General features: G+C 39.4%; 1 protein-coding gene across 11 annotated transcripts in view; it reads left to right on the forward strand.

Annotated features, from left to right (window-relative positions):
• The window catches only part of SGCD (sarcoglycan delta), a 1,054,463-nt gene that overhangs the window by 178,987 nt on the left and 850,657 nt on the right, over positions 1 to 24,819 (forward strand). The window lies entirely within an intron of this gene.

A 24,819-nucleotide genomic window follows, 5' to 3' on the forward strand; every position in this document is an offset into this window, starting at 1 on the left:
AAACTTACCTTTTCAGGATCTTTGGAAAATGATTTGATAGCCAATTAAATGGTACGCAGAAGACTATAGGAGAGCTATTGTAAGTACAAAGAGAATAAAGTTTTAAATGCCTTGGAAATTCCCATTTGCAGACAGTTCACATGGAATTTAGAAACAATTATTACCTAATTATTAAATCAGGATTATCTAAAAAGCCCTAATGAGAAAACACATAGCATGACTTAAAGTTCTATTCATACTTGAATGACGAAACTGTGCTTTTTAATAAAATTTATTGTTAACCTTTTCCTAATTTATGTTGACTTTCCCTAACTCCTCAGAAAATGATATCTGCTTTCTGACTACCTATACATAATCTACTAAAAGCAAATTTGTGTGATTTTTTTGGATTTATTTGTATGCCATGATAATGATTATATAGGCCATTCTTTCCACATTAGTAAAGATTTTCCTTTGGTGTTTAGATTCTAAAATAGTCAAACTACTGCAAATACTCCAGTTTTGGAAAGCCATTAATTAAACTTTTCTAGAAGTTTCTTGCAATTAGTATTTTGTAGACATCCCCCTTTTATATCAATTTAATAAAGATAACAAAATAGAGTACAGGGAAAGCTTAAAAACAACGCAAATTAAAAACAATAGCAGCAAGATAACCATGGCTTCCCCCAACCCTACACACAGTTTTTATCTTTTTGCAACTAGCTTTTTAATAGATGTTGGAAACTGTCCTAGTAAGAATTCTCAAAATGCAGGAGTAAGATTTTTCATAGTGTATTTTTTTTTTGCCTTTTCTTTTTTATTTTTATTTATTTATTTATTTATTTATTTTTTATTATTATTATACTTTAAGTTTTAGGGTACATGTGCAGGAGTATATAATCCTTTGAAAATATAAGTAGTAAATAAATTACGTTTTTATTATTCAATAAAGATTTTTCCAACTTCATTGAGGTATAACTGGTAATAACAAAATTGAACATAATATAAACAATTTGATGAGTTCAGAAATATGTGTACACTCATGTTACTATCACCAAAATCAAGGTAATGAACATATTTATCATTAAGGAAGTATTTAAAGGTATACTTTATCACCAAATGCTGGAATTTTGGCATGTGTCTCATATTTCAAAAGTTGATGTAAGATTTAAAAAATGGGCCAGTCATGGTGGCTCATGCCTGTAATCCTAGCACTTTGACGCCCAGACAGCTGGATTGCTTGAGCCCAGGAGTTCAAAACCAGCCTGGACAACAAGATGAAACCCCATCACTACTAAAAATACAAAAAATTAGCCGGCGGTGGTGGTGGGTGCCTGTAATCCCAGCTACTCGGGAGGCTGAGGTAGAAGAATTGCCTGAACCCGGGAGGCGGAGGTTGCAGTGAGCCGAGATTGCACCACTGCACTCCAGCCTGGGCAACAAGAGCGAAACTCTGTCTCAGAAAAAAAAAAAAAGTAACACACTAAAACTGAGTTGATTCTAAATAGCCAGGTGGATATGCCTATCAAAAAGATGCACTATAAATTAAGGTGCTGAGGTTCTGATGATGAATCAGGAACTCTGAGGGCCCTAAGGAGACTAAGATGAGGGCCCCTCTGGAAGGAGCTCTGACATGGGAAAATGGAGCCTGAAAAAGCTAAATGATTTGCCTGTGTCTCTAGCATAGTAACTGGCAGATCTGAAACAAGAACACACCACTTAGGAATTTCTTGAAAAAGTTCACTAAGTCTGGTGCTATTTTTATAAAGACACGTGATAAGAAAAAAAAATTACCTTTAGTTTTTAAAACTGGCCTGACCTCACATATCTGAAAGCTTCTGGAATCACTTATTCAGCATCTAGCTGAGAAGATGAACCTTTTAGAACATTGATAAAGAAATCTTTACATTTGTATTGCACTTGTATTTTCAAATGGCTTCCATGCCTACTTTAACATTTAACCTTTTTACTTCTTAACCTTATTACTTACCTGTAGCTGATACTTTCTCCCCACTTCATAGATCAAGAACAGAAATGACAGAAGGTAATGGTTTAGTGGGACTTTACCCAAAATACAGATTTCTCATTCATAACTATTCACAGATTTCCTGGAACTTACCCTGCTTCACTGTTTGTTCATGAGTTGATATTTTAAAAATTAAGCAATCTGATTCTAAAGATTTAACCAACTTGAAATTGTAGGCTCCCGCAGTTTTGGATCTTCTCAGTCAAGGCCTAACATTCTAATTTGAGACTTCTTGTGTTGAAGCTATTTCTAACACTTAACCGTGTGCCTTTTAAGAAGTCACTTTTCCACTCTCAGGCTCAGTTTTCTCAGTTTTTGCATGTATAAAAAGTAATAGTCACGTAACTAAGTCTTAGAGGTGTGAAGATTAAATAAGATAAAGTATTTAATAAAGTAGTCTTTTAAAAAAATTATTTCAACTAATTTATTGGTCACTTACTATGCACCAAACTGTAAAATGTTAGTTGGTGTTGTTCTCTCTTTGAACTCAAAAGTTATTTATCCATACTTTAAACAATAGCATTTTCAAGCTGGAAGCAATTATGGTCATCAACTACTTTAATATTATCATTTTATAACTGAAGAAGCACAGGTTGGTTACTTTTTTTTTATCAGGGTCATATAGTAAGTGATTGACAGATGTGATAACATTAAAATATCATTCTTATAGATATGCAAACCAGGTCAGGAACCCCAGCGTGGTCCCCTAGTTATTCTGTGACCACAGCTGCTGACTTAACTTCCTTGACCTCGGCACCTTTATCTGCAACTTGGAGATGATTATTGTACCCAATGGGACTATTATCAAGATTAAATTTGGTAATTTAGCGTAGTGCTTGGTATATAGTACATGTTCAATGAACACTATTGTTCTGCTGTTCCTTTGTTTTCTAAAAATTAAGGATATTACAATTGCTTATTCAAAGCATTTGTAGCAGTAGAATTCTGCAGACAGATCCCCAAGTTTGTTTTGTTCTTCATAACCAATGTATGAGAAAATTCCATTTACTGTTGGTCCATTTGCTACGACTTTATAGATACGAGTTACATGCAATCGATTTTATTTCTTTTGAGCCCTATGTCTACAGTTCAGTTAATCTTGACCAAGTCTTTGGGCAATGATTATTTATGTACTTGAACCAGCTAAACATTGCTAAAACATGAAAATGCAAATGAGAATTTTTCTTACAATCTGATTTTGTTTATGGTGTGAGTTTGTGTGTTCTATTTTGAAAGAAACAGAGATAGCCTTTCTGTAAGGAGGTAATACAAACTAGTAAGCTGCTGTGTTTCTGTCTTTCTCACGGGCTGTGCTTGGTTCCATCGGTCTTTTTCTTTTTCTCTCTCTAATTTCTTCAGTTTCTCCTTTTTCCTTTATTGACAACTGGGTTATTTCTTCCATGTATTCTTGTACAAATTCCAAAGGGGAGAATCTTTCTGGACCAGCTAATTATTGCTGCTCTCATGGGGCAGAGATTTTGTTGTTGTTGCTGCTGCTGTTTATTTTGTTTTGTTTTCAACAAGGTCTCTTCATACATCTCTATCTAGCCTACCTGTCTGTTGTTGATCTTGAGTCAGGTAAACTCCGTTGGTTCAGCCCATGCCCACCCATTATTCCAGTAGAAACCTAAGTTCTTCTTTACTGAGCAGGAGCCTCTGAGTGAAGCAGCTTCCCACATGGGGGACAATGACTGTGGAAGGGACTCTGACTGGCATGGACAACACACATATACATTAAAAATACACCTCTTCTTTGATTAGCCAATTAAATGAACTAATTTCTAATTATCAGTGTTGGTGGAATAAAATGTAATTTAATAAATATTCTTAAAACACCTACGATGTACAAAGTTCACAAAGGGGTGGTAGAGAAAGGTAAATCCTGGGCACAATGTATTTATTTTCTCTAACTTCATTCAGCTTCAGTTAAATACCTAGTTTCTTCCTGGGTTAAAGAGAAAACAACTTTCAACTCACTGTGCGTGTTCTCCTAGAATCGCAGGCTTTTGGGAGGACAAACTCCTCAGCAGGGCTTTAGAGCTTTGGCTGCGTGTCAGAAGGTCTTTTACAGCTGACTTCCTGCTAGCCTGTACTCACCAGCTATCAGAGAGGAGACGTCCGGAGTACTCCCAGTGAAGTGCTCACTCTGCTGCGTGTGTGTGCTCATGTGTCACTGTGCGCATCTGTGAGGAAGTGTGAAAATAGGCATCTTCATATGCCTTTGGGAAGAGTGAATTTTGTTGTTTCCCATGACTTGACTTAAATCACAAGAGGAGAAGTTTTCCAAAAACATGCATGGTACATTTCTGTAGCTGTTGGGTATCTTCTTCCAAAGAGGAGCAAGTTTCCCTGGCAACCATATTGTAAGTCACTCCCTCATGGCCTTGCCCATTCTTGATAGAATAGAACTTACCACTGCAATGTGTAATAGGCTTCTTTGCAGAACTTCAACCTCATTTTTAAAAATTATGGCAAAATACACTGAACATAAAATTAGCCATTTAAACATGTATGATCCAGTGATGTTTAGTACATTCATAGTGTTGTACAACCATCACCACAATAACTTCCTTCTAATGGTCAAAGGAACCTAAAGCAATTTCACTTTGTCTATCATTTTTAATTTGTTTGTATGTTTTATTTTTAAATATATAATGGAATATTTTTAAAAGAATAATTATGCCCTAAGTGCTTATATAGTATGTAGGTAGAGGGATTTTCTAGACAATTCTTTTCATGTAAAATTTTTTTTTGTAGGTTTATAAAGCTTTATTTGTTTAAAAAAGAAAACAAAACATAATTTTGTTTAGGAGATGACTGTTTCCTTGTACTAAATTCTAAGGTTAATTTATTACATCAGTTCTTGTATCTGAGACTTGTGCAAAGTAAGAGATGATCTATGTCTTTTTTTTTGGATTATTATTCCGCCTTTATTATTATTTTTTAAATTATTATACTTTAAGTTTTAGCGTACATGTGCACAATATGCAGGTTAGTTACATATGTATACATGTGCCATGTTGGTGTGCTGCACCCATTAACTTCTCCTTTAGCATTAGGTATATCTCCTAATGCTATCCCTCCCCCCTCCCCCACCCCACAACAGTCCCCAGAGTCTGATGTTCCCCTTCCTGTGTCCATGTGTTCTCATTGTTCAATTCCCACCTATGAGTGAGAACATGCGGTGTTTGGTTTTTGTTCTTGCGATAGTTTACTGAGAATGATGATTTCCAATTTCATCCATGTCCCTACAAAGGACATGAACTCATCATGTTTTATGGCTGCATAGTATTCCATGGTGTATATGTGCCACATTTTCTTAATCCAGTCTATCATTGTTGGACATATGGGTTGGTTCCAAATCTTTGCTATTGTGAATAGTGCTGCAATAAACATACGTGTGCATGTGTCTTTATAGCAGCATGATTTATAGTCCTTTGGGTATATACCCAGTAATGGGATGGCTGGGTCAAATGGTATTTCTAGTTCTAGATCCCTGGGGAGTCGCCACACTGACTTCCACAATGGTTGAACTAGTTTACAGTCCCACCAACAGTGTAAAAGTGTTCCTATTTCTCCACATCCTCTCCAGCACCTGTTGTTTCCTGACTTTTTAATGATTGCCATTCTAACTGGTGTGAGATGGTATCTCATTGTGGTTTTGATTTGCATTTCTCTGATGGCCAGTGATGGTGAGCATTTTTTCATGTGTTTTTTGGCTGCATAAATGTCTTCTTTTGAGAAGTGTCTGTTCATATCCTTTGCCCACTTTTTGATGGGGTTGTTTGTTTTTTTCTTGTAAATTTGTTGGAGTTCATTGTAGATTCTGGATATTAGCCCTTTGTCAGATGAGTAGGTTGTGAAAATTTTCTTCCATTTTGTAGGTTGCCTGTTCACTCTGATGGTAGTTTCTTTTGCTGTGCAGAAGCTCTTTAGTTTAATGAGATCCCATTTGTCAATTTTGGCTTTTGTTGCCATTGCTTTTGGTGTTTTAGATATGAAGTCCTTGCCTATGCCTATGTCCTGAATGGTAATGCCTAGGTTTTCTTCTAGGGTTTTTATGGTTTTAGGTCTAATGTTTAAGTCTTTAATCCATCTTGAATTAATTTTTGTATAAGGTGTAAGGAAGGGATCCAGTTTCAGCTTTCTCCATATGGCTAGCCAGTTTTCCCAGCACCATTTATTAAATAGGGAATCCTTTCCCCATTTCTTCTTTTTGTCAGGTTTGTCAAAGATCAGATAGTTGTAGATATGCAGCGTTATTTCTGAGGGCTCTGTTCTGTTCCATTGATCTATATCTCTGTTTTGGTACCAGTAACATGCTATTTTAGTTACTGTAGCCTTGTAGTATAGTTTGAAGTCAGGTAGCGTGATGCCTCCAGCTTTGTTCTTTTGGCTTAGGATTGACTTGGCAATGCGGGCTCTTTTTTGGTTCCATATGAACTTTAAAGGAGTTTTTTCCAATTCTGTGAAGAAAGTCATTGGTAGCTTGATGGGGATGGCATTGAATCTATAAATTACCTTGGGCAGTATGGACATTTTCATGATATTGATTCTTCCTACCCATAAGCATGGAATGTTCTTCCATTTGTTTGTATCCTCTTTTATTTCATTGAGCAGTGGTTTGTAGTTCTCCTTGAAGAGGCCCTTCACGTCCCTTGTAAGTTGGATTCCTAGGTATTTTATTCTCTTTGAAGCAATTGTGAATGGGAGTTCAGTCATTATTTGGCTCTCTGTTTGTCTGTTATTGGTGTATAAGAATGCTTGTGATTTTTGCATATTGATTTTGTATCCTGAGACTTTGCTGAAGTTGCTTATCAGCTTAAGGAGATTTTGGGCTGAGACGATGGGGTTTTCTAGATACACAATCATGTCATCTGCAAACAGGGACAATTTGACTTCCTCTTTTCCTAATTGAATACCCTTTATTTCCTTCTCCTCCCTGATTGCCCTGGCCAGAACTTCCATCACTATGTTGAATAGGAGTGGTGAGAGAGGGCATCCCTGTCTCATGCCAGTTTTCAAAGGGAATGCTTCCAGTTTTTGCCCATTCAGTATGATATTGGCTGTGGGTTTGTCATAGATAGCTCTTATTATTTTGAGATACATCCCATCAATACCTAATTTATGGAGAGTTTTTAGCATGAAGGGTTGTTGAATTTTGTCAAAGGCCTTTTCTGCATCTATTGAGATAATCGTGTGGTTTTTGTCTTTGGTTCTGTTTATATGCTGGATTACATTTATTGATTTGCGTATATTGAACCAGCCTTGCATCCCAGAGATGAAGCCCACTTGATCATGGTGGATAAGCTTTTTGATGTGCTGCTGGATTCGGTTTGCCAGTATTTTATTGAGGATTTTTGCATCAATGTTCATAAAGGATATTGGTCTAAAATTCTCTTTTTTGGTTGTGTCTCTGTCCAGCTTTGGTATCAGGATGATGCTGGCCTCATAAAATGAGTCAGGGAGGATTCCCTCTTTTTCTATTGATTGGAATAGTTTCAGAAGGAATGGTACCAGTTCCTCCTTGTACCTCTGGTAGAATTCGGCTGTGAATCCATCTGGTCCTGGACTCTTTTTGGTTGGTAAGCTATTGATCATTGCCACAATTTCAGCTCCTGTTATTGGTCTATTCAGAGATTCAACTTCTTCCTGGTTTAGTCTTGGGAGGGTGTATGTGTCGAGGAATTTATCCATTTCTTTTAGATTTTCTAGTTTATTTGCATAGAGGTGTTTGTAGTATCCTCTGATGATAGTTTGTATTTCTGTGGGATCAGTGGTGATATCCCCTTTATCAGTTTTTATTGCGTCTATTTGATTCTTCTCTCTTTTATTAGTCTTGCTAGCGGTCTATCAATTTTGTTGATCCTTTCAAAAAACCAGCTCCTGGATTCATTAATTTTTTGAAGGGTTTATTGTGTCTCTATTTCCTTCAGTTCTGCTCTGATTTTAGTTATTTCTTGCCTTCTGCTAGCTTTTGAATGTGTTTGCTCTTGCTTTTCTAGTTCTTTTAATTGTGATGTTAGGGTGTCAATTTTGGATCTTTCCTGCTTTCTCTCGTGGGCATTTAGTGCTATAAATTTCCCTCTATACACTGATTTGAATGTGTCCCAGAGATTCTGGTATGTTGTGTCTTTGTTCTCCTTGGTTTCAAAGAACATCTTTATTTCTGCCTTCATGTCATTATGTACCCAGTAGTCATTCAGGGGCAGGTTGTTCAGTTTCCATGTAGTTGAGCGGTTTTGAGTGAGTTTCTTAATCCTGAGTTCTAGTTTGATTGCACTGTGGTCTGACAGTTTGTTATAATTTCTGTTCTTTTACATTTGCTGAGGAGTGCTTTACTTACAACTATGTGGTCAATTTTGGAATAGGTGTGGTGTGGTGCTGAAAAAAATGTATATTCTGTTGATTTGGGGTGGAGAGTTCTGTAGATGTCTATCAGGTCCGCTTAGTGCAGAACTGAGTTCAATTCCTGGGTAGTCTTGTTAACTTTCTGTCTCATTTATCTGTCTAATGTTGACAGTGGGGTGTTAAAGTCTCCCATTATTATTGTCTGGGAGTCTAAGTTTCTTTGTAGGTCACTCAGGACTTGCTTTATGAATCTGGGTGCTCCTGTATTGGGTGCATATATATTTAGGATAGTTAGCTCTTCTTGTTGCATTGATCCCTTTACCATTATGTAATGGCCTTCTTTGTCTCTTTTGATCTTTGTTGGTTTAAAGTCTGTTTTATCAGAGACTAGGATTGCAACCCCTGCCTTTTTTTGTTTTCCATTTGCTTGGTAGATCTTCCTCCATCCTTTTATTTTGAGCCTGTGTATGTCTCTGTACGTGAGATGGGTTTCCTGAATACAGCACACTGATGGGTCTTGACTCTTTATCCAATTTGCCAGTCTGTGTCTTTTAATTGGAACATTTAGTCTATTTACATAAAAAGTTAATATTGTTATGTGTGAATTTGGTCCTGTCATTATGATGTTAGCTGGTTATTTTACTCATTAGTTTATGCAGTTTCTTCCTAGCCTCGATGGTCTTTACAATTTGGCATGATTTTGCAGTGGCTGGTACCAGTTGTTCCTTTCCATGTTTAGTGCTTCCTTCAGGAGCTCTTTTAGGGCAGGCCTGGTGGTGAGAAAATCTCTCAGCATTTGCTTGTCTGTAAAGGATTTTATTTTTCCTTCACTTATGAAGCTTAGTTTGGCTGGATATGAAATTCTGGGTTGAAAATTATTTTCTTTAAGAATGTCGAATATTGGCCCCCACTCTCTTCTGGCTTATAGAATTTCTGCCAAGAGATCCACTGTTAGTCTGATGGGCTTCCCTTTGTGGTTAACCCAACCTTTCTCTCTGACTGCCCTTAACATTTTTTCCTTCATTTCAACTTTGGTGAATCTGACAATTATGTGTCTTGGAGCTGCTGTTCTTGAGGAGTATCTTTGTGGCATTCTCTGTATTTCCTGAATCTGAATGTTGGCCTGCCTTGCTAGATTGGGGAAGTTCTCCTGGATAATATCCTGCAGAGTGTTTTCCAACTTGGTTCCATTCTCCCCGTCACTTTCAGGTACAACCATCAGACGTAGATATGGTCTTTTCACATAGTCCCATATTTCTTAGAGGCTTTGTTCATTTATTTTTATTCTTTTTTCTCTAAACTTCCCTTCTCACTTCATTTCATTCATTTCATCTTCCATCACTGATACCCTTTCTTCCAGTTGATCGCATCGGCTCCTGAGGCTTCTGCATTCTTCACGTAGTTCTCGAGCCTTGGCTTTCAGCTCCATCGGCTCCTTTAAGCACTTCTCTGTATTGGTTATTCTAGTTATACATTCGTCTAAATTTTTTTCAAAGTTTTTAACTTCTTTGCCTTTGGTTTGAATTTCCTCCTGTAGCTTAGAGTAGTTTGATCGTCTGAAGCCTTCTTCTCTCAACTCGTCAAAGTCATTCTCCATCCAGCTTTGTTCTGTTGCTGGTGAGGAGCTGCATTCCTTTGGAGGAGGAGAGGTGCTCTGCTTTTTAGAGTTTCCAGTTTTTCTGTCTGTTTTTGCCACATCTTTGTGGTTTTATCTACTTTTGGTCTTTGATGATGGTGTTGTACAGATGGGCTTTTGTGTGAATGTCCTTTCTGTTTGTTAGTTTTCCTTCTAACAGACAGTACCTTCAGCTGCAGGTCTGTTGGAGTTTGCTAGAGGTCCACTCCAGACCCTGTTTGCCTGTGTATCAGCAGCGGTGGCTGCAGATCAGCAAATTTTCGTGAACCGCGAATGCTGCTGTCTGATCGTTCCTCTGGAAGTTTTGTCTCAGAGGAGTACCCGGCCATGTGAGGTGTCAGCCTGACCCTACTGCGGGGTGTCTCCTAGTTAGGCTGCTCGGGGGTCAGGGGTCAGGGACCCACTTGAGGAGGCAGTCTGCCCGTTCTCAGATCTGCAGCTGCGTGCTGGGAGAACCACTGCTCTCTTCAAAGCTGTCAGACAGGGACATTTAAGTCTGCAGAGGTTACTGCTGTCTTTTAGTTTGTCTGTGCCCTGCCCCCAGAGGTGGAGCCTGCAGAGGCAGGCAGGCCTCCTTGAGCTGTGGTGGGCTCCGCCCAGTTCGAGCTTCCTGGCTGCTTTGTTTACCTAAGGAAGCCTGGGCAATGGCAGGCGCCTCTCCCCCAGCCTCGCTGCCAGCTTGCAGTTTGATCTCAGACTGCTGTGCTAGCAATCAGCGAGACTCCTTGGGCGTAGGACCCTCCGAGCCAGGTGCAGGATATAATCTCCTGGTGCACCGTTTTTTAAGCCCGTCGGAAAAGCGCAGTATTAGGGTGGGAGTGAGAGGTGACAGCGTGCTGGCAGTCCTCACAGCCCTCACTAGCTCTCGGCCCCTCCTCTGCTGGGCTCCCACTTGCGGCACTTGAGGAGCCCTACAGCCCACCGCTGCACTGTGGGAGCCCCTTTCTGGGCTGGCCAAGGCCGGAGCCCACTCCCTCAGCTTGCAGGGAGGTATGGAGGGAGAGGCGTGAGCGGGAACTGGGATTGCGTGCGGCACTTGTGGGCCAGCTGGAGTTCCAGGTGGGTGTTAGCTTGGTGGGCCCCGCACTCGGAGCAGCCGGCCGGCCCTGCCAGCCCCGGGCAATGAGGGACTTAGCACCCGGGCCAGCAGCTGTGGAGGGTATACTGGGTCCCCCAGCAGTGCCAGCCCACTGGCGCTGCACTCGATTTCTCGCCGGGCCTTAGCTGCCTTCCCGCGGGGCAGGCCTCGGGACTGCAGCCCGCCATGCCTGAGCCTTCCCCCACCTCTGTGGGTTCCTGTGCAGCCCGAGCCTCCCCAATGAGCGCCGCCCCCTGCTCCACGGTGCCCAGTCCCATCGACCACCCAAGGGCTGAGGAGTGAGAGTGCATGGCACGGGACTGGCAGGCAGCTGCACCTGCAGCCCCAGTGCGGGATCCATTGGGTGAAGCCAGCTGGGCTCCTGAGTCTGGTGGGGCCTTGGAGAACCTTTATGTCTAGCTCAGGGATTGTAAATACACCAATCGGCACTCTGTATCTAGCTCAAGGTTTGTAAACACACCAATCAGCACCCTGTGTCTAGCTCAGGGTTTGTGAGTACACCAATCGACACTCTGTATCTAGCTGCTCTGGTGGGGCCTTGGAGAACCTTTATGTCTAGCTCAGGGATTGTAAACACACCAATCGACACTCTGTATCTAGCTCAAGGTTTGTAAACATACCAATCAGCACCCTGTGTTTAGCTCAAGGTTTGTGAGTGCACGAATCGACACTCTGTAGCTAGCTGCTCTGATGGAGCCTTGGAGAACCTTTATGTCTAGCTCAGGGATTGTAAATACGCCAATCGGCACTCTGTATCTAGCTCAAGGTTTGTAAACACACCAATCAGCACCCTGTGTTTAGCTCAAGGTTTGTGAGTGCACCAGTCGCTACTCTGTATCTAGCTGCTCTGGTGGGGCCTTAGAGAACCTGTGTGTCGAAACTCTGTATCTAACTAATCTGATGGGGACATCGAAAACCTTTGTATCTAGCTCAGGGATTGTAAACACACCAATCAGTGCCCTGTCAAAACAGGCCACTTGGCTCTACCAATCAGCAGGATGTGGGTGGGGCCAGATAAGAGAATAAAAGCAGGCTGCCCGAGCCAGCATTGACAACCCGCTCGGGTCCCCTTCCACACTGTGGAAGCTTTGTTCTTTCGCTCTTCGCGATAAATCTTGCTACTGCTCACTCTTTGGGTCCACGCTGCTTTTATGAGCTGTGACACTCACCGCGAAGATCTGCAGCTTCACTCCTGAACCCAGCAAGACCACAAGCCCACCAGGAGGAACGAACAACTCCAGATGCGCTGCCTTAAGAGCTGTAACACTCACAGCGAAGGTCTGCAGCTTCACTCCTGAGTCAGCAAGACTACTAACCCACCAGAAGGAAGAAACTCCGAACACATCCGAATATCAGAAGGAACAAACTGCAGACGCGCCACCTTAAGAGCTGTAACACTCACCGTGAGGGTCCGCGGCTTCATTCTTGAAGTCAGTGAGACCAAGAACCCACCAATTCCGGACACAGGAGTGACCCGATTTTCCAGGTGCCATCTGTCACCCCTTTCTTTGACTAGGAAAGGGAACTCCCTGACCCCTTGCGCTTCCCGAGTGAGGCAATGCTTCGCCCTGCTTCGGCTTGCGCACGGTGCGCTGCACCCACTGTCCTGCGCCCACTGTCTGGCACTCCCTAGTGAGATGAACCCAGTACCTAAGATGGAAATGTAGAAATCACCCGTCTTCTGCGTCACTCATGCTGGGAGCTGTAGACCGGAGCTGTTCCTATTCGACCATCTTGGCTGCCCCCGAGATGTTCTTGGAAGATAAAGTGAGGCCTGAGTGAAAAACCAGCTGGAGCCCTTTGGGTGACAGAAGGCTCAGGCTGAGATACAAGGAAGAAGGAAATGAATCCAGAACTTCAAGCTAGGTCCAGAGGCCAGACAGAGTAGGGGATTGCTAGCACCAATGCATTTAGAGGAATTTTATGATACTGCGGTATCCAAGAATCTTAGGATTTCAAAGATCCCAGGACCTCTTTCTTCAGGAACAAAAGGCACACAATTTAACACTTGCATAATGTCACAATCAGGAACAGTGATCAAAAGAAGAGATGATATCTTTGGCCAACTCTGGAGAAGAGCAAGCACGTCAGGGCATCTCTGCAAGAAATGGCCCCCAATGACCATAGGCTGGGCCAGCAATAGGGACGCCGTCAAGTCGGGCTTGCGAACCTATAGCTCGAGGGGTGCAGTCTGCGGGGCACCCCTGCTGTCTCTACCAACCACGAAACCCGCCGAGTGAGTGCTTCGAGTGCCGCGTGCCCAGCTTCCTTTTCATGTAAAATATTGTGCTTATGATCTGCTGAGGGAGAGATAGAGAGACAGACAGATATATGCCTGTTGACACTGGCCTCGCTTTTTGATGTGTGACTTGTAACTATAGGTTTTTTAAAAAATACAACTGTAATCTCGAAGAAGTAACATAAAGTACCATCTTATCTTTTGACCCAATATGCATCATTTGTTTGTTGAACACTATCCTTCCTTTTAATTTGCTATCATGCCATGTTTAATCTTGTAGTACAAAGAACATTTACTCACAAGTTAGGAAACTCTGCCATTTAATAGGTGGACAACCTTGAGCATGACAGTCTCCTTCTGTGAGTCTCAGTTTCTTCTTCTATAAACTGAATGGATCATAGCCATTCAACAAAGAGACTGTTGTGTGTCTGGCGCTCATATGCTGCAGATACTGTGAACATAACAGTATCTTCCCTGTCTTTCTTGAAGGGTTGTTGGCCTCCAACTTAAATGTTAGGTATGATCTGCAGGAGAAATGGGTGCTACCAGGTCCCAGGCAAGATGTCTCTCGTAGCCAATGCTGCAGACCTGAGAATTCTGGAAAGTATAGTTCCAGTTTAGCTAACTTCAGACTTTACAAATATGCCATAAACAGCCATGAACACTGAATGGATTAAAGAAAGCCGATGCAAAAGTCATGATAGGGAGAGAGCCAGATTTGTAGGGTAAAACTATTTTATCTTGCACATGGTATAACCTTAGAAATTATTAGTTACTATTTTTTTGGAGATGTATATTGAGTGAAGCTGTCAATCATAAGGGCCATCAGACAACTAAGGAGGCTTAGAAAGAGGACAGTCTTAGAGGGACTCTTAGGCCCAACCTGATGACCTGAAAGGGAATGCCTACCCTGACTGAGCCTGGCACTGTGAAGCATGCAGCTAAGTCCTCACGTGCCAATGGAGTCTGACCATTGCATTACTGGCATACCTCATTTTATTGCATTTGGCTTTATTGTGTGATATGGTTTGGCTGTGTCCCCAGCCAAGTCTCAGCTTGAATTGTACCTCCCAGGATTCCCACATGTTGTGGGAGGGACCCAGGGAGAGGTAACTGAATCATGGGGACCGGTCTTTCCTGTGTTATTCTCGTGATAGTTAATAAGTCTCACGAGATCTGATGGGTTTATCAGGGGTTTCTGCTTTTGCTTTTTCCTCATTTTTCTCTTGCCGCCACCATGTAAGAAGTACCTTTCATCTCCTGCCATGATTCTGAGGCCTCCCCAGCCATGTGGAACTGTAAATCCAATGAAACCCTTTTTCTTCTCAGTTTTGGGTATGTCTTTATCAGCAGCATGAAAACGAACTAATACGTTGTGCTTCTCAGATATGGTGTTTATTACAAATTGAAGCTTTTCAGCAACCCTGCATCAAGCAAATCTGTTAGTTCCATTTTTCCAACAGCATGTGCTCTGAGTCACATTTTGGTAATTGTCACTATCCTTCAAACTTTTTCATTATTATTATATCTGATATAATGATCTGTAATCAATGATCTTTAATGCTATTAATGTAAGTGTTTTAGGGTACCATAAATCATGCCCGTGTAATACAGAGAACTTAATTGATGAATGTTGTATGTGTTCTGACTGCTCCACCTGCAGGCCATTTCCCCTCTCATTTCCTCTTCTTGAGCTTCCCTATTCCCTGAGACACAATCATACTCACACTAGGCCAATTAATAACCCTACAGTGTCCTCTAAGTATTCAAATGAAAGAGAGTTGCATGTCTCACATTTTAAATCAAAAGCTAGAAATGAAGCTCAATGAGGAAGGCATGTAGAAGGCCAAGAAAGGCTGAAAGCTAGGTCTCTTGAGTCAAAGCTAGGTCTCTTGAGCCAAACCAAAATGGTTGTTACTCACTTTGTTGCAAATTTGCTTTATTGTGGTGGTCTGGAATGGAACCTGCCAAATCTCAGTGTATGCTTGTATTTTACTCAATTCATCTCCAAAAGCCCATGCAGACATTTGATTGACTCACTTTTATGTTTCCAATTCTTCATATGATGTTTGGTGCACAGTGGATGCACAGTTTGGTGTATACTCATGAATATTTATTGAATGAATGATGATAAGCACTGTATAAAGGTTATTTCACTTAGTAGCAATAACTTTGTTGAGTAAGTTTTGATTACTGCTTTACAGATGAAGACATTGAGAGTCTAAGAGTTTGCCTGATTTGTACAAAGACAGCAAGTGATAGTGAGATTTTTGAATCTATTTCTACATAATTCTAAAGAACACAGTGGTTGAGGTACAGTTGTCAAACCCTGGTCAATATTGCAGCTGTTTCTGCACTGGCTTTTGCATCAGTTTCTTGTGAGCTTTGTTTCTGTAACTCCATATTGACAAGTGCAGATAAACCTTGGAATTAGATGACATCACTTCGGTTCTCTTTTGAGCTGGGGACCTGACCCAGGACTATAACAAATTAACTAAATTGACCCACTTGAGCATGTCTGTCTGCTTTGTCAGGTGGCAACCCTCTGTCAATGGACTTCAAAAAGCACAATCTACCTTGCACCATAGTAGGTGCTCGATGAATACTTCTGAAATAAAGGAGGGAATGAATGGATAACTTATTTTTTAAACATATTGTAATAGGACATATGTCCTGCTGATGATAAGTCACTAGTGGCTTTTTCTTTCATGAAGGACACAAGAAGCATGATTTCATGTTTTAAATCATTGATTATCTCGAGGCTAATTATCTGGTGAATGTTAGGCTCTGAGAGGGTGGGGAATAATCTGTCTGCAATTGTCTGCAATTCTTCTACAGGTGCTCCAAACAGGCTCCCTGCTGAACTCATTGAAGGAACAAAGTGTATCTTCCTTCCTTCTTGCTTATCTAAAAAGAAGTCTTAGTTTCAGCCTTTGAATCATTAAGTGCCAGTAATACCCAAAGCTATTTTATTCCAATAGACCTTAAAAATAGTTGGTTTGCTTAATAAACATTTTGAAGATGGAAAATATGCATTTTCTAAGGGGATCTTTCATACTTTGTGACAAGTGGGGTCCTGGTGGAACACTGCTGTAAATATCTATAAATAGCTATTATTTTCTCCTTTATTCACTTGCTATTCCACAATGCCTTTATGCAGAGAGCATGCTCAGGTTATTGAGGGAAAGCTTTATCTGCTGGTTAAATATCTGTCTGCAGATCACCAGAATGCCACTTCTAGGATGGAATGCATTTGAAAAATAAGATTACAAGAACCAAAGCAGAGATTACAGAGTATTTTAGACTGGGCTGAATAAATAATAGGAATTGCTTCCAAGGGCATGGAAAGAGCTTCTGAGATCATTGTGCAGTTCTTCCAGGTTTTGCTAAACCCTTAAAGTGAGTGAGAGACATGCGAACTTTGAATGCATCTTTTGTAGTAGACTTTAGCTGAATATATTAAAATTCTTACTGGTGTTGGACACAGAACATTCTAAACAGCTTAACAGATGAAGACCAATTCTTTTTTCTCAAAATTTAACATTCTAGGGTTTCTTTAAGAGAATTCAAGATGACGTCTTGTAATCTACAAACTATTCCTAGAGAATGAATATTGTTGATAGGAACTTACAATATACTGTTTTAATAGTCTGGGAGCAAAAGACAAGTGATAACCATATTAATGGAAGGCTGATGATATCTTGTAGGTTCATTTTTTTTTCTAATGGAAAATAGTCAACTATTCCTTAAGACAGAGGTTGTATTGTATTATGAATTTGTGGTTTTTAAATTTTGTTCTCTGGAAGGTACAGAGGTGCATAGTTGGGTGAGGATGGGAAATGTGTGTAGGTAGCCTAGATCTGCCATCACTACCTGCCCAGCCCCCTCCCCAATGTCCTTGAATAACATAGTGTTTTTTTTTGCTATTTTATGTGTTGACATTCTACCTAATAAGTCTTTTAAAAAATTTTTCCTTTACTCAATAAGAAAATTTAAAAATCAGCTATTGAAAGGAAAATGCAAAGGACTTAAATCATCATATCCTTCTTTTAAATAATAAAGTTGAAGGATTCTAGTGAGAGATTTTAGTAAAAGAAGCAGTGTAACAAATTCAGCAGTGAGAAGTTAGATGAAAGACAAGCGGAATTAGGGCATAAAGCCAGTCCTGGGCTTTGGTCCCAAGAAGGTCATTAGATCCCCCAGCACAGGGAATTTTAGCCAAGGTAGTAGCTTGGTGGTTGCACATCATGTCAATCCTGATAGTAAAAAATATCCACAGAGGGCCATGAAAAAGCACAACACTAGAACAGCAAATTTGAGTGAGCCAGTACAAGGGAACTGCCTAAAGGACTGGGTACACTCTTGCTTCCTGATAGAATTATTTTTCCTCCTTGAGAATAGAAAAGGAATAAATGGTAACTAATTTGTCACTTGGTAATAATAGAAAGAGAAGAGAAAATGAATGATGTACACAAAAAAATTCCCAATTTTAGGAGAGTGCATTGTCAAAATGGAAGATATCCCTCAATCTTACGATTCGTTTGCATTCTGTTTCTTTAATTGCTTTGTAATCAGCTGCATAAATATTTGGGCTTTGTTGCCCAGAAAAGGGAGCTGTAAATCTTCTGCATGAAAATGGTAAGCGGATGATTTCAGGGCCTCATTTGGTATTTAGCTGCTTGTTCTATCACAGAGCCAGCTTCAGTGACTCTCATTTCAAAGATGAGTAGGGTGAATGTTAGCAGAATAGCAATGCATTGTATGTGTATGATCACAAACATGATACTGCCATTTTTAGAAAGGCCATGGCTCCATATCAGTCTTTAACATCTGGGATTAATAGTGTCTCAAAATATCCAGGTTTTATAATGTTGACCACCATCTTCAAATATAGCTTATTGCATGTGAATTTTCTGATCCTTTCCAATGGCTTCATTTCTACATTTTATTGCTAAAATTTATATAAGATTATCTAACTTATATGAGTATAGTATATGTGTGTGGGCATATATATATATATATATGTATATATATATATATGTATATATATATATATATGTATATATATATATATGTATATATATATATATATATATTTCCCCCAGAATAATTCTTTACCAAGACGCACATAAAATTACCAAATCATAAGGAAATATAAATGGGATGAAATCTAAACATCCTTCTGGCCTTAATAGCCTCTGGGTGCAAATAAGTTCACAACAGTATTTGTATTTCACACACTCTGATTCCTGTTCACACCTGTTTGTTTTGTGTATCCCACCCACTGTCAAGTCTCTTCCAGAGTCCTGGAAGTGTTTGAATTGCTTCTCCATCAGCCACATTCCCCATGTGATGGCCACCGTATTCTACTTATTTTGCTACTTCCCTGGCTCTGATATCCTCTTCTTTTGAATTCATTTGTTTGTGCCTGTCTCCTCCACTGCTGCCAGATCCCATAGAACACCACATGCTACAAAAGTGATATCTTCTAGAATTCTGAAAGTATTTCATTGTCAAGGATTTAGATCTGAGCCATGTGGCATGAAAAAATAAAGAGGATGGCCCTGCACTCCAATCAGTGTTACTTTTCGTCACCTGGGTTATATACCTGGTCCATTGTACACTGCATCTCACAGGATTTCTTGGGGAAACAGCCTTTTCTGCTGCCACCTGCAGCCCTCTCTCTAAAGGAGTGGTCCCAATTTGGGAGGCTGGAAAACCTTCACTACATTGCCCACTCTATCTGTTGCCCAAGAATTTTGTGCATAACACTTTCCTCTTTCCAGGTGCCTTTCTTCTCCTTGTATTAGACTTAAATGGAAAAGATGGTCAGTGACATCACTCACTCGTTCTCCACTTTGGTGGAACTGATACCTCCTTTGTTTCTGGAATTTCACAATGAATAAGTGACTTGTGTGCTCTTGAGCCTACCATACTAAAGAGATGAAAAGATGCCCCACCTGGGTGGAACCCCACGTATGCTCAAGCAGTCCTACAGAGTGAGTTGTAGAGGAATAAAATGAGACTCAGGAAACCTGAGAAAGGGTAGATGCATTAACAAGCACTACTAGTGTTTGTTACAGTGCTTCATTAGCTTTTGTTCACCTTCAAAGCATTTCTTGTGCTGGCAATAACATTGAGAAATTACACACCAACAGAGAAAATGCCTTCAATATTTTTCTTTTAATGATTTGTGCTTCCTACTGGGGCATGAACACCTTGGGTTCTGTCCAAATGGCATTCAAAACTAGTTTCTTCAAACAGTGCCAGGCTGAAGCGGCACCGCCTGCTCCGTGTGCGGCAACCACACAGTAAGTAATTTTGTTCTAATTCATATATATATATATATTTTTTTGTGGCTGTATTTTAAGCACAACTAGGGAGCCAGATTGTTGTGTTGAATATATGTTTCCCTCATTACATGGCCTTCATTTTATTTACATTAATTTTCTTTGGAAGCCAGTGTGATAGCCAATTCATTTTAGTCTTGGCTGGCTGGCTTTTCTTCCCCTCTTCCTTCTCTTTTCTTTCTTTCTTTCTAATCAGTGTCTTTCTTAGCTTCTTTCCATCCCAACTCTCTTCCTAAATTTATATTTCTAGTTTTCTTATCTTCTTAATTACTTTTCTTTCTTCGTAAATTCCTCTCTTCTACATTCCCTTTCTTCTACTCTCCTTTCATTCTTGGCATTTAAGTCTTTGGAAAGATAACTTGCTGCCAATGTTCCTTCTAAGAAGGTGTCCACGTCTGAGTCTGTATTTTTAATCTTGGATTTTTCCGAACTTTTGCATTGTGATGCTTTTCTACAGTGGTGATATTGTCAATGTCTTTTCAAACTTCTTTCTCTTTTTAAGATGATTCCTGACAGTCTTTCCTACTCTTTGGTAACTCAGCTTTAGGTTTCTCAACTCAAGGAGTCTTAGGAAAGAGGGATACCTTTTGAGCAGAAACAAGGATGGTGATGGGAGATGAGATGGGTACATACTAGACAAATTCTTTTGCGAAAAATGCTGAAGGAGCAGAGAATGATCACCAGGTAAAGAGATAAGCCAGGGATTACCTGGTCTGCAAATGACTTGCGTGATTTCATCTGGAAGGGGGATTCCAATTGATCTTTGTGACTCCAGAGAGCACAATATGGAACAGGAAATTAGAAGAACACAACAAAAAATCAACTTTAGACCAGGATCCTATTATTCCAAGGCAAGCCTCCTTTGCTGAACCTTTTAGGGAAATCCACTTAACATCAACCTCTTCAGTCTGACCATTCATAGCACTAATTATCTAATCCTTAAATCTTTGCTGTTGAATATTTTCAATTAAAAACGTTATCATATATTATCCCTTCTTGTTATTTAATTGCTTTATATTTCTAGTTTCTGTTTTTAGATTATAATTACCTTGAAAGTCAGAAAAGTGTCATTCTCTTCTTCAGACCATGTCAGACAAAACTTGTACTCATTATATTGAATTATATTTGAAGTAGGATTCTTTTTTTAAAAAAAATAGATCTAAAATTATAATATTGTGGAAATGTGGCTGATTTTGGCAGGCATGGCCTGATTTGAGTGGAAGAGTTCTGCATAGTCTGTGCTCATCTTGCAAAATTCAGAAACAGAGATTTCAAGACCATGGAAACAGTTTCCCTGCCACTAACATTTATTAGTCTCATGAGTATAGGCTACAAATCTAAACCCAAAGCTGATGATGAGAAATTGTTGATAAGCTTTCATTGAGCATAAAACACATAAAATGTTACAGTTAGAATGTTGGCTTTTTGGGATCACTGATCCAATGCCCTTATTTTATAAATGAGAAAATCGAGGTCCAAGGACATAAGCAACTTGCCCAAATTTGGTCTCAGTGCTAATGAATGGAAGAAACCTTAAACTTGGATCTTCTCATTCCTTTCACAGTGTTGTGTCTTGAATTATTGTTGTGGTTTTTAGGTGTGCCAGGAGCCCTTCACAGGTTTGCCATCAAATGTTGATGAAGTTGTGAATGTGTGTAACAAATGGGACCATATACTATCATCACAATAGTTGCTGGATTGCCTTCCAGCATCTAGTGTTACTCTAATACTCTGACAAAGTTCTTACATCCATTTAACAAATAACTTATTTTCATGCCTACTATGTGCCAGGCTCTAGGTCAGGTGCTGAGAGCCAAGTGCTCTAGATGGCATTGAGATATGTCTCTTGGCTCCTACCTCAGCTGGCTGTTCCCAGTACTAGAAGTGTAATAAGGTCTATTTAATTCAGCATTCCATATGATAGCCCTGCCACAGTGATATCTGTATCCTTGATCACAGGCAATAAAGAACAATGAACATGATAATTCAATGGCTAACCTATTTTCTGCTGTATACCTTTATGTATAATAAACAATTTTTAAAAAACACCTCCAAACTTCCTACTTTAAAAACGTATATTAAGTTCCTACAAGTATGCTTCAACAGATTCCAGTACATAACAATTCATTTTACTGGAGGGAAGTGTTCTTAGAGACTTCACATAATTTGTTTCTTACAAAAGGTGAAAGGAATTTCTATACTGTTAATGCTATTACCTGGCAGTGAACATAATTAACAATTCACTTGGCTTACCAGCTTTGAAATCATGCAATTCTTGGCAAATTTTTAGTTTGAAGGAATTTGCATTATTTTAAATTTTTCAACCCTGGTTATGTAGTATGACATTCATTAAAATTTACATAATTGAAAGTTGCATAAAATTAGACCACAGTGTACTCCCAGGAGGGTGATAAAATAATATTGGGACCTTTGAGCATGTGGTGTAAACATTCAGGAGAAATAGAAGATGCAATCCTTGCTCTTAAATAGCTTCAATTCTGTTGGGAAAATGAAAGGGATACATATAAAGCATATTAAAACAACCCAAAGCAGTGATTCTCAGCCTTTTCCTCATTGTCACCCCTACAAGGACACTTTTGAGACATTTTTTCCTGATAGCCCCAACCTCAGGAAATTTTTATTCCTCAGATGTACTGTATATCTCTTTATGCACTCTGTGTGTCTATGCTTCATACACAATTTGAGTAAGGTTTTTCATTCCCCAAGAACTCATTTTCCTCCCTTTAGGGGTGACATTTCCCCCATTGAAAATGCATGGTTTAAAGTAATCCATGACTAAATGTATAATGATAAAACTGAAAGATGGAGGAGCTATATACAAGGAATTAGAATAGTAGACATAGGGCCTAGAAGAAAAAATATAAATCGGTGGCTACTGAATGTGGGATGAAATCCATAAAATAAAAATTAATCAATGTTTAATTAAATGTCTACAAAACATAGCATTGTATCAATTTTATGTATTGTTTCATTTTATACTCTTAAAAATTGATTTACATTTGAAAACAATTTGTGGTTTAGGTTTTTCTCACTTGTTAATAATCCCTGAGCAAGACTCACATTCTCAAGCAATCATATATCAAATGAGTTACTCATTACCAAAGAAGTTCAAAACCTAAATTATTTGAAACATTTCAAAAATTTTACAGCAGAAAAACCATACTTAAATTGGCGTTTGAGTACCTTTCATATGTGTGACATTAAGTCACATAGCACTTCCAAATGTAGGCTTGGGAAAGGTTTCTGATGAAAGTGAAATCTGAGTCACTTCTTGATTGCCCAGTGGGTACGATGTACCAAAATTGGTGTGTGAAAGAGAGAGAGGGGTAGCTTCCTTTTGAAGTTAAGCAGTAGGTGTCTTCATAGATATGTAGGAGAAAAATACTTTACAGAATTAATTATCTTCACTTAAGCAGCCATTTTTATAAGCCCCCGGAGGCCATATGTTCATTGTACAAATTGAATTCTTAGCAAGTGTGAAACACAAACAAGCACACATAGACCCACGGTATAAGCAAAGAAAGTAAGTAATGTTTTGTTGCAATTTCATAGCAGAGTCCTGTTATTTCCCATGAGCCTTGTTTGTAGATGTTTTTCATTAAGAGGGTTTTAGGGACAAGTGAAAAATTTAATTATTTGTAGCAAAACATAAAAAACCAGAAAAGCTAGCTGTACTATAATTTCTTTCAGAAATAACTCTTGGGTTTTTTCTGCTTACGTTTTAATGGATACATTTAGGGTTTCTTTGAAAGTTCTTTAAAAAATAATGAACTATTATTTTTTTTAAAAGTTTAACATGAAGTCTCTAATCTAGACTTTTCACCATAGGTTGCCCCAGCACCCTGGTCATCATGGCCTGGGGTAGTCTTGTTTTTGGTGTTTGATAATCGAAGAGGTGTGAAGGGAGTCATTGTCCCAAATTGCACTCAGATTTAATGTGAACATCAGGTCTGTATTGACCTTCATTTTTCCAACCTGATTTTGTGTTTCTTTTAAGTTGCTTCTAGCAGGACAGTAATATAGCTCAGATACAAAACATGCATTGTTTTTGATAAAAGTCTCAGAAGTGTATCAGATTGTCCTATGGTGATTTTTCCAGTTTACAGTCACAGAATCTCAAAGGAACGTTTAGAGTGACAGTAACAGTAACAATTATGGGACATTCAAACTTTTTCAAAATTCTTTCAGTGTAGTTACTTCTTGTGCTTCTCACAAATGTCTACTGAAGTGAGAAGGGCGAGGAGTGCTATGTGCATTCCAGACCCAATGAGAGATGAAGCCTGAGATGAAGCCATTTGCCTAAGATTACCCTGATGGACTAACTCTTGGCTTTCTTCTAATTGCTTTTGCTTAAACTGTGACATTCTTGCTCTCCTATAATTTCTCCCTATCTTGTTAAAAAATACATCTGTAGAGCATTTCCGAGTCTGATACAATTAAAGTAAAACCAGTCATTATGCATCAAAGGCAGCTTGCATTTGAATTTCATATTTTGGCCCTAACTTTCTCTTCTGACCCCCAGACATGCACCACTCTTAAGTTTCCAGTTATCTTTGGTTGCACTTCTCACCTCTGACTCCATTTGATCAGTGCCAAATGGAAACCATTTTCACTCACTACTACCTAAAAGGGATTACATTGACTCCATGTAGGAGAATAGTTCAAAGTATGTGAGGGCAGGCCTCTGTGGCCTCCTGTGTTAAACGAGGTTGAAGGTTGTATATTCTGACCTGATAGAACTGTGGTGAGGACTGAATGGATAGTTGGTTGCATATAAAGCATCTGATATGGGATCTGGCCTGTAGTAAGTAATTTAATGCTAGCTATTCTTAGTATACATTATTGGTACTTTGAATAGTATGAGTGAGTAAAGTTGAGAATTGAAGATTGAGAAATAAAGAATATGTTTTCAATGGAAATAAAACATACAGCCTAAACAACTAGAAAGTAGGCTTTTCTGCTGTTTTCAATGGAAATAAAACATACAGCCTAACCAATTAGAAAGTAGGCTTTTTCCTGGGAACTTTGCTCCCAGGTATACCAAGATGTCAGGCAGAAAGTCACCGTATCAGGAGATAGCTCACCTTGCTCTCAGAGCAGACAGCCCACTCTAGTGGA

The sequence above is a fragment of the Pongo abelii genome, chromosome 4, assembly GCF_028885655.2.
Source record: "Pongo abelii isolate AG06213 chromosome 4, NHGRI_mPonAbe1-v2.0_pri, whole genome shotgun sequence".
Lineage (NCBI taxonomy): Eukaryota > Metazoa > Chordata > Mammalia > Primates > Hominidae > Pongo > Pongo abelii.